Genomic DNA, 10,718 nt, shown 5'->3' on the forward strand with positions numbered 1-10,718 from the left:
TGGGGGTGGGGGGGGGGGGGGGGGAGCAGGGGCTGGAGGTGAAGACTGGGGCTCTGCCGGCTGGCGAGGAAGAGATTTTGTTCTGCTGGTTCTTCAACCCCGAGTGAATAGTGTGTGTGGGACAGAAGGAGGGAGGGAGGGAGGTGAGGCAGAAGAGAGAAGGCAGGGGAGAGAGGGAGAGAGACACGGAGAGAGGAGGGAAGGAGATGCTCTTGCTGCTAAACTGTGTGCTCAGAATCAGGAAAGGAAGTATCCGGGGCACCTGGGTGGCTTAGTCAGTTAAGCATCAGGTCATGATCTCACGGTTCGTGGGTTCCAGCCCCGCGTCGGGCTCTGTGCTGACTGCCGGCTCAGAGCCTGGAGCCTGTTTCAGTCTGTGGCTCCCTCTCTCTCTGACCCTCCCCTGCTCACGCTGTCTCTCTCTCTCTCTCCTAGAAATGAATTTTAAAAAAACATTAAAAAAAAAAAAAGGAAAGGAAGTATCCTAGGGTACCAGGCCTGGGACACTGACCCTGGCTTCCTTCCTTCCTTCCCTCCCTGAGCAGACACCCTGTAGGGCTTTCCGCCTCAGCCCCCTGCTCAGAGGGGGCCCCGGAGATGAACCAGCTGCGGGCTGGCCTTCCGGGCCTGCCAAGTCCAAGAGCCAGGTGGACACTGAACGTGCGCTTTCTGTATGAAGTGATCAGACTCAGGGCAGCAGGCGCCCGGGGTGCCGCGGAGGGGCCCGTGTGAGTCCTGGGAGGGGAAACAGATGCAGCCGCCCAGGGACTGGCACCGGGCACCGCAGCCATCCGTTAGGAGCTGCGGGGACGTCTCCCCTCTTCCCTGAGGCCTCAGCTTCCGCTGGAAATTGGGAGACGGTCAGCTGCTTTCAGACTGATGGTGTGTGAGCCCCAGTCAGTGGACAGGCCCCCGGCTGGGGGTCTGGAGGGAGGACCTGCGGACTGGAGCGGCGCTGGGACCCCCGTGCCTCCAGCCCCCTTCTTGGGGACTGTGCACAGGACAGCATGGGGGGCGGGGGCGGCAGAAGCGCTGGTTGAGAGTCAGGAAAAGGTTTCGTTTCAGCTGCTGCTTCGGGCCAGCACCTCCCCCTCCCAGATGGGAGCGTTAGTTCCTGCAAGCATCAACCGTGCTGCCAGTGTTGGGGTCCTAGCATCTGGGGAGCAAGGAGGTCCCCTAGCTGGGGCCATAAACACAGGCTTAGGGGTTCGGCCAGCCTGGGTCACGTCTGGCTACTGACTCCCTCTCTAGGCTCTACACCCCTACCTTTAAAATGGGCACAATCACGGGCCCCTCCCAATAAAGATGGCAGGTCCGTGCCAGGCTGCCTCTAAACCCTCCCCGCCATAACACTGGCCAAGGCACCGTGTCTTTCCCAGCTGGATGGAGGACACGGATCGAGCGGGCCTTTGTCTCGCAGCGGGGCAGGTGAGAATTATAGGAGTTTTCTGGCCAGAGCTGCTGTTTCCAAAGAGGCTGTGTCCCAGCGCTGTGGGTGGGCTCCGAGAAAGCATCCGGCAGCTTGTGACTTTGGCGGCAGTGTAACCACAGGCTCCCTCATTTGTTCATTCGCTCATTCATAAATCACACATTGAGGCCCTGTCGCCCATCGGCGCGCTGGGAGCACAGCCGCAGGTGTGACGCCTCTCTAACACGGCATCGCGGACAGACGAGCACGTGTATTTGGAGTTCAGCGGCCTCGGTTCCTGTCCCCAGCTCTGCCGCTTGCTGACTCACACGACTTACTTACTTTCTTTGCTCGCTTTTGCCCCGTCTGTAAAATGGAGAAAATGATAGCACCTACCTCGTAAAATTGTGGGAAGAATTAGTGAGTTAATGCATGGAAGATACAGCTGTGCCGGGTACGTAGAAGGTGCTAAGGAATGCTTCCTCCTTATTGTTGTTCTGTTTTGTTTAAATTTATTTATTTTATTTTGAGAGACAGAGAGAATGGGAGCGGGGGAGGAGCAGAGGAAGAGGGAGAACCTCAAGCAGCCTCTGTGCTGTCAGCGCAGAGCCCACGTGGGGCTCCATCTCACAATGCTGTGAGATCGTGACCTGACCGGAAATCGAGACTCAGATGCTCAGCCATCTGAGCCACCCAGGTGCCCCCGTCCTGATTGTTTTCTATTCCCTCCGCAAAGAGTCTTGAAAAGCTGCTCTGCGCTGGGGGAAGTGTGTCCCGGCCAGAGCTCTCCTGAGAGTGATGGCACCCGGGGAGGGAAGGGAGTGGCGGGCGCCCCTCCAGGCCCCATCATGGCAGACCGACTTCTTCAATTGGCACTTCCCACCTCCTGGCCCTTGTTGGACCTTTCTTTTGTGACCTGGAGCTCATTCTCTGCCCAGGGGGCTCCCAGGGTGAGGCCTGATGGTAGGAATAAGGCTACAAGAGCCTTATTCGCTGGGAAAGGCCGGCTTCAGACCGTAGGAAAGATTTCAGGATCAAGTATTGAAGCTAACAGTGTTCTCTGATGAAGGGGCACCTGGGTGGCTCAGTCGGTTGAGCGTCCCACTTCGGCAGAGGTCATGATCTCACAGTTTGTGGGTTCGAGCCCCACATCGGGCTCTGTGCTGACAGCTCAGAGCCTGGAGCCTGCTTCAGCTTCTGTGTCTCCCTCTCTGCTCATCCCTCGCTCACACTCTGTCTCTCTCTGACTCTCAAAAATAAACATTTAACAAAAAAAGTGTTTTCTGTTGGAGACATTCTCAGGTGCCAGATGCCACCAGACCACATCTGGGTGTTATAGGCCCCTCCGGCGCTCTGAGCCACTATTTATTTCCTCACCTATCAAGAAATGAAAATAATAGTTCCTGCTTCATAGTTTTCTTCTTAAGAGGATTAAATGAGATGGTGTCTCAAAAGCACTTAGCTGTACTCAGCACATTGCAAAGTGGTTTATCAGTATCGCCAGTTATGACAGTAAAAATTCTCAGAAAATGCAAATGTAAATTGAAAACCACCTGAAAGATTCTTTTGGGGGCTACAGCTCCTTAGAGCTGTGAAGCTGTACACCTTCCACTAGCCCAGCAGGTCAAAGACTTGGGACAGAGACCCTGACGCCCAGAGTTTAGCTAGCGTAGCAAAGTCACACAGTCGTCCAGGACATTGGCAGAGGGGGACGAGAGCTAGGCCTCAGTCTGGCGCTCTCCAATACCTCGAGAGTTATTCTCCCAAGGGATAATTATGGGCAGTCAGCTTTGATACCCGGCTGAGGTCACATGGGCCTGTCCTCTGGAAGCTTCTGGTCTGATAGGGAAAACTAATTTTGTACATGATTATGATAATAGGTAAAGAGATAAAATAAAAATCACCTGTTCTGTTGGGGGAGGAAGGAGGAATCACGCATTCATTCATTTTAGGAGGCTGTGCCAGGCCTTAGAGCAATGGGTCTCAGTGGGGGGTGAGGGGACGTGCAGCCATGTCCAGAGACATTTTGGTTGTCTCAGCTGGGGAGATGCTGGCATCTAGTGGGGAGAGCCAGGGGTGCTGCTAAACATCCTAGGACACACAGGAATGGCCCCCATGACAAAGAATCTGGTCCAAAATGTCCACGGTGCCAAGGGCGAGGGACAGCCTGCCCTGCAGAAATGGCGGTGACCCAGCAGGTGCCGCCCCTGCCCTTTTGAAGCCTAGAGTCTGGCGGGTCCGCAGACATTACAGACATGATTGCATAGATGCGGATTTAGTTGTAATTGCGTTGCAAGCTAAGAAGGTAAAGTGCAGGAAAAGGCTTTCAGTCCATGGAGGAGAGACCTTGGGGGAGGTTTTGCCAAGCAGAGGGCACAGCCTAAGCGGAAGCCGAGAGGCAGAAGACAAGGGTGTGTGGAGGGAAGGGCCGACTCCTGGTGTGCGTCTGGGGAGACAGAAGAAAATGATCCAGCTTCAGAGGCTTCCAGAGGTGGGGAGGAGGGAAAGTTCCGGTAGGAGCTCTCAGCCTTCAGCCTGGTTTGAGGGAACTACAGCTCCCAGTACGCTGTGCTCTGGGGACCTGAGCTGTGGAGGCCTGTGGGTGGGAGTGCTGTCCTCGTGTGGGCCCCCCCCGCCCCCCCGTCTTCATTTGCATCCCCCGATAGGTGGGAAAGAGAAGCAGGAAAAAGGAAAGAGAGAGAAGAGGAAGAACATATTTTCATTTCAAACACAGTAGGGGTGGGGGAGGTAGGAAGGAATCTGGTTTAGGGTACCTTTGAGACAAGCACAGAAAATCCCCACCGTGGCCCAAAATAGCACTAAAAACAGACGTTTTGGCAAATCAGACTTAATTGAGTGGTTCTCTTTTCTGGAGTCCAGCAGGATGTGGACGGAGCTGGCTTTGTTCCCTTAGGGTGACATTGTCCCCTGGGGCCCTCACCCTGGCTAATTAAACAGAGAGGCCCTGGTCTCCTGGGCAGGACGGGAGCCTGGGGAGCTCACTCGGCTTGGCAGCCCTTGGCCTCAGCCCTGAGCATTNGTGGGAGAGGTCTGGTTCCTCCAAGAAATGGATGTCTGTCTCTCTGGATGCTGCAAGCGATCACAGAGAAAAGCCATCATTTAAGGAGCACCTGCTGTTTTACTGGACATTGGGTGGTCTGTCCTCTCTGAGCCTGATCAGCTGCCCTATACAGATTCTCAAGGCGGCTGAAGCTCAGAGAGGTTAAGGGACCTGCTTGAACTCACACAGCATCCAAGGGGCAGAGCTGAGTTTGGAAGCGACATCTGCTGGCTGTACCTACCCCTCACTCACCACCTCGCGGTGGTCACTCATGCATTTGGCAGATAATCACTGGCTGTGAAATAATACCACAGCCCGGTGGGAAGTTTTTAGGGCTTAGAGTCCAACAGGAATAAGCTTGAATTCTGAGTGGGGCAGTTTACCTCTGTGGCTTTTTTTCTTGGGGCCTCCAGTCATTTGTCAAGCCAGCATAATCATGCCTTTATCCTGAGTTGCCGAAAGGGTTAAACTCTGCGTGGAGGGGACAGGAAGGGGAAGAGGGAGGCCCAGGGAGGTTAGGGCCTGCCCTGGGCCACCCAGTGTGGCAGGGCGCAATAAAAGAGCCCTGGGTAGAGGGAACCAGGAGAGATTGTTGTATCTTGTGCGGTATCAGTATTGGGTTTCTTTATTTGAACGGGGAGAGAGGGCAGCCCCCACTCTGCAGGTAGAGAAGGTGGTGTGGAATGCGGGTGTTTATTTTTCTTCCCCTGTGAGAGCCCTGTTTCAGCTCAGGCTGATGAGGCTTCCCGAGACACTGCAGCGGGTGCCCGGGGCTGCATGCCCTGGGGTGCCCACCAGGTAGAGGGGTCTGCTCAGGTGCCTGCCCAGGATGGGCACTGAGGGGGCGCCTACCATGTAAGACTCCCATTGCGGCCCGTAAGCTCTTGTCCCAGAGCCTGGCATACCCAGGAGCCCCCAGAAAGACTGAGGGGTGGGGGGAGGGCCATAAAACCAGGGTGTCCCTCTGCCTCCTCCAATTCAGCCCTTCTGACCCCATTCATCTCCTTATCTCCTGGCAGCCCACGGGTTGCTGGGAAGTCAGGGGCAGCCTTCCTGACTGAGGAACAAAACAAGCCTCGCTCACAAAAGGAGAGGGGAGGTTGGCTGGGCCTCTTGAGCTCCCCTCCCCCTGCCCCAGCCCCTGGCTGCAGGCATCTTTCCCGTTCTGAGAACCAAGCTGGCGCCCTAGGTTCTGAGAGGCTGCAAGGGGGCTGCGAAGCCATTGTGGGTCAGGCTGCCCCAGCTGGGTGCCCTGGCACTGGGGAGGTGGATCTGAGGAATGTTGGGGTGGCTGTGAGGCAGGGCTTGCTGGAATGGCCGCCCCCTCCTTCCCTTCAGCTGGCCGGGAGGACAGCTTGGAGAGGAAGCCAGGCCGGCAGGTAGCAGAGAAAGACATCGGATCCAGGGGGAGCAGCAGAGAAAGCAAACAAACAGGGCTTTGTGTGGCTGCAGATTGGCGTCTCAGAAGGGAAGCCAGGCCTGTGGTAGCGGGGAGGAGGGACTGGGAGAGCAGGCCATCGCTCTGGGCCCGAGATAGGCGGCCCGGCCAGCCCTAGCCAGGCGGCCTGGGAGCAGGGAGTGCCACTGTGTGTGGACGGGCATCCGGAGTCACAGCCTGGCTGAGTCCCAGCTCTGCCACCGCACTCCCTAACAGATCTGGGCTTGTTTGCCCAGGGAACCTGGGCAGAGTCACTCACATGCACGACTCGGGAAGATAGTCATCTGGCCAAACTGGCCTGGCCCGGTCCGTGTGAGTTCCCATGCTGCTCTTGCCCCTCATTGTTGCCGGGAGAACACAGGGTAAGAGGGGACCAGGGACTCCCCGGGGAGCTGTCAGCTTCGCTGAATCTCCCCGGAGAGCAGGGATGGCTGCTCAGAGCTGCGGGCGCTTTGGGGGCTTCAAAGGCAGCCCTACTGAAGAGAAAGGGGTTCGTGCTGTCCAGGAACAAATGGCTCGGGTGTAGGTGGGTAGAGGCTGCCATCTCGGGCCCCCAGGCCTGCGGAACCAAACACCGCCCGCTTCACTGGGGGTGGAGGGGCACTAGGTTGGGGGAAAAGACACAGCTAGGAAGACAGGGTCTTCTCNAAGGGGACCGGTGTCAAATTCTGGATCCTAGCGCGGGCTGTCCCAGCTCGGCCCGCCTCTGGGGGCTGGGCAGGCCTCGGGCCTCGGGGAAAAGGCTTAGGTAGGAGCTGTCAGGCCAGACACACTGGCAGCTCGATTATCGCCTCCGGGGCCATTTCCTCTCCTCTCCTCAACCTCGAGAGGGGGCGGCGAGAGGGCAAACGCCCGCGCTTCCTGCCCTCCCCTCCGCTCCCCTCCCGCGGCGCCCACNCCGCCCCCCTCACCGAGCCCCTCTCTTTCCGGGAACCTGGGACTGAGGGCAGTGGCTTCCAATCCCGGCGCCCCGGCTCGAGGTTCCTCTGGAGACCGGGCTCAGCTTACTGAGCTCCTCAACCCCAGCGTCAGGGGCAGCAGGAAGCAGGCTGCACCCCCGACTCCCGCGCCAGGGAAGTTGAAAGTAGGGGCCAGCTTCCAGGCCATGCTGTCCCGGAGCTCAGGCTCCTGGCCTCCAACTCTGCCCTTCCCTGAGGCTGCCCCTGAGCCAGTCGGGCCTAACTCCCCGCTAAGGGCCAGGGAGGCACCCCACGCACGCACCACGTCGTCCAGGCCTGGACTCTGCCCCCCGAGACGGTCTTCCTCCAGACCAGGAGCACGGGCCTCCCCTAGTTGGCGGCCATTGGACCGTCTGGCCAGGAGACACATTCCTACCTCCCCAGCCCGGGCACCCCGCCTGCCCTGGGGGCAGCCTCTTCCGGAACTTTGCTGCTGCCAACGCCTTAAGAACGGTCATTCCAGGGCCGCCTTCTTTCCCCCAGTCTCTTCCAAGGCACCGACTCAGCTGACCCTCTGTCCCCTCCTACCTGGATTGGGCGGGCAGCAGAATTTAATGCCCGCCTTTAGGTGCTGGAAGAGAGGCTGTGTGCCTGTTGAGCAACGGTCCTTCGGCCTTTCTCAAGCCTCACCCGGTGTACACACGCAGGGGGAGCAGAGTGAGCGCGCTCAGCGTGACCCCTCAGTTGCAGCAGGAGAGACGCAGGCTTGATATCAAAAAGAACTTCCCAGTCCTAAGCATTTTGCTTTTAATGATTTATCATGTTATGACTATGTTGAATTTAGAAAAATCTGTATCCAGGAACACAAGGAAAAATTCCCTGTTTCTATCCATTGGACATAATTACTGTCAACATCCTTTTCTAGACATGCAATAAGGAATATACGATAGATAAATGTAAGATATGGGACCATTCTATATATTTGGTTTTGTAAGGCACTTGCTGGTTTTAGTGGCTTTTTTTCTCCTCTATAAAAGGAGGACAAGCTTATGATAGACTTTTGGGAAATATGACAAGTAAAGGAAAAACAATTCATGCATAATCCCAGTCTCCAAAGGCAGGCACAGTTGACTTTGTCCCCTCCTCACTGGCTTTGTGCTGTTGTTCAAGCATGCGGGAGCTCATCCTGTGTATACCGTTTGATAGCCTGCTTTTCTCAAATTTGTGTAACACTCTCTTTTTTCCTGAGTCTGGGAGTTTTGAGAGAACGGGAACCGCGTTCCTATGAGAACTTCAGGAAAGCCAGACTAGATGATCCCTTTCTCTCTCTTTATTTTTCCAAGTTTATGTATTTTGAGAGTGTGTGGGAGGGGCGGAGAGAGGGTGAGAGAGAGAATCCCAAGCAGGCTCTGCACTGTCAGCGCAGAGCCTGACGCGGGACTCAGACTCACAGACTGTGAGATCGTGACCCGAGCCGAAACCAAGAGTTGGCCACTTAACCAACTGAGCCATGCAGGTGCCCCCGGACAGTCCACCCCTTTCTGACTTTGTTTATTCTCTCTCCATCTGCATACCCCAGGAGCCCTTCCTCATTGCCACTAATCTCTGATAAAAGCAGCTTGGACCAGTGCTTGGGTCCTGCTAGCTCGGGGCCAGGAGGCCACTTGGCCTGGTCAGGGACACTGAAGTCTCATGGCCTCAGCTGAGTTTCAGGCCCCAGCAGCAAGGGGCTTTAACTTTGACGTCTGACCTCAGCCTCACTCCAGCCTCCTTGGCCCCAGCCATCCTCAGATCCAAAGACCCCTTGTTGGCCATGGGACCCACCTTCTGTTCCCTCTCCACATCCTAGGAGCCATTTTGCTGCCCTAAGCTCCTCAGCCTGTCCCCGGGGGCTTGCAGGCCTGGCACCAGGCTCAGCCTCCCTATGCCTGGCTGCCCTTCAGGCCGAGCCACAAGCTGGCCTTGCCCCACTGGTCACTGCAGCAAGGGCCTCTCTTCTTCCCCATTCCTGAACAGTTCAGTTCTACCACCTCCAAGCCCTGTGCGAAACAGGCCTTGGAAAATCACAGTTGCCAGGGACGGATTGGCATTTAAAAGGCATCCAAGGCTTGGGGGGAAAAGGCTGAAGAGACCAGAGAATTCAGGGCCCTGTCTCTGAGCAGCAGCTGGCTTTGTGGATGGAAAATCACAGAATGCCCCTTTCCCTGGGAATAACTCCCCTGGCAGAAGGGCAGCGGGTGGGGCACCAGACATCATGCCCCAGTGGCCACCACCTGCCACCACCACGTGCTCTCCAAAATGAAAAGATGTGGGAGGGATATTGTGAGCCTACAGCCAATGGCCCTGTAAATTACATTCTCTTAACAGGTTTATTCATTTATAAAATATTTAAGACCCGTTTCGCTTTACCTGCAGCAAGGAGGCAGCCAGGTTGGGGCCGAGATTGATGCTCTGGACATGATTTATTTATCTGGATTTGCTCTTCTGGGCTGGGCACCGCCTGCCGTGTGGAATTTAACCAAGTGGCAAGATGGGTGTGTATCTGAGTGTGTTCCTGGGCTTGGGGAACTGCGTGTGCAGCTTGTGGCTGCGCCCATTGAGGGAGGTGGTTCTGTCCATGGAGGGGGCGACGGTTCTCCTGTGGCTGCCGTGTCCAGGCACGTGTATGAGTCCGTCTGTGTTGGGTGTTGACTATGTGCCTGTGTGTGTGATCTGTGCATGTTGTGGGGGGTGTCTGTGTTTGCGACGGGGATCAATGTGTGATTGTGTGTGTGTGTGTGTGTCTGGGTTGGAGAACTGAGAGAGCACCTCCTGGGTACCCATCCGTGCAGTGGTACAGTAGGGCGCCCTGTGCGCCTCTGTGTGTGAGTGTGGTTTGTGTGTCTGCATTTGTGGGCAGAGGACCTGTGTGTGTGGCTGAGCGTCTGTCTGTGTGTTTGTGTGCATATCCTGTGGTGTGAGGCCTGTTCCTGTGTGCATATGGGGTGTGGTATAAACTTTTCCCACCTGCTTTTTATCAATGGTAGCGGGACTGGTCCCTGACTGGGTTGCTGGGCACCTGTTTCTACCCCCAGCCCTGGGCACCAGGAGGGGCTCAGTGCCTAGGAAGCCCAAGTTCTGTGACCCCCGTGTGTAGCTGTGCCTCAGGCTCCAGGGAGGGCTGGCTTTGGGGGCTGAAGGGACACTGATAATCCCTGACCCTGGCCCAGAGGTCAGAGGAAACTCCAGGGTCACTGTGGTCCAGGCCTGTGTTTCACATATGGGGAAACTGAGGTCCAGAGGCCACATAGCCTGTTAGTGGCCAAGCCAGGACTTTAATGTGGAGCCTGGCACCAGCTCTAGGACTCTGCTCTGGGGCAGCACCTCCCCAGGCCTCAGTTTCCTCTTCTGCTACACGGGGGGTGGGTTCCTGGGTTCCGTGGGCTCCTCTCACACAGAGCATTGAAACTGTAATGGCCAACAGAGGAAGCAGGGGGTCATCAAGGATGGCTCTGAGTCCCTCCCATTGAGGAGGCAGGCAGCAAGCGCAGCGAGGAATGACTGGAACATCCCTGCTCTGGGCCCTGAGACCCAGGGGTGAGTCCCAGCTCTCGGGGCAATTCTGTACTTGGGGCATCGTCTGTGTCCCTTCCCCAGCCACAGCCCCTGCACAGATGGGGCCCGGTGGCCCAGGAAGTGGCAGGCATTTGGTTTTCCTCACCTTGTGACAGCCCTCAGGCACCCCCCCCCACACACACACCCTTAGCAGCTAATGCGTCTGTCACTACTTTCCTAATGAGGCTGCCGAGGGCCCCCTCTGGGACAGATACCTTTGCAGGCCAGCCGGCAGCTGAGGGGGTGGGCTGGCCTCAGGATCAGGTTGGGAAGGGGGGGGCGAGCCCCGCTCCTGCCTGGAGAGGCAGCAAGGCCCAT

The 10,718-nt window shown here is 56.8% G+C and overlaps 1 long non-coding RNA gene across 1 annotated transcript in view; it reads left to right on the forward strand.

The window, feature by feature from the left end:
- Positions 1-6,084: 6,084 nt before the first annotated feature.
- LOC144217183 (uncharacterized) overlaps positions 6,085-10,718 on the forward strand; it is a 5,984-nt gene continuing 1,350 nt past the window's right edge. The window contains exons 1-2 of the long non-coding RNA XR_013330851.1: positions 6,085-6,269; positions 9,222-9,340. This is a non-coding gene — a long non-coding RNA (uncharacterized LOC144217183). The remainder of the gene's footprint in view (positions 6,270-9,221; positions 9,341-10,718) is intronic.

Source organism: Crocuta crocuta, unplaced genomic scaffold (genome assembly GCF_008692635.1).
Source record: "Crocuta crocuta isolate KB4526 unplaced genomic scaffold, BGI_CrCroc_1.0 scaffold139, whole genome shotgun sequence".
Classification (NCBI taxonomy): Eukaryota; Metazoa; Chordata; class Mammalia; order Carnivora; family Hyaenidae; genus Crocuta; species Crocuta crocuta.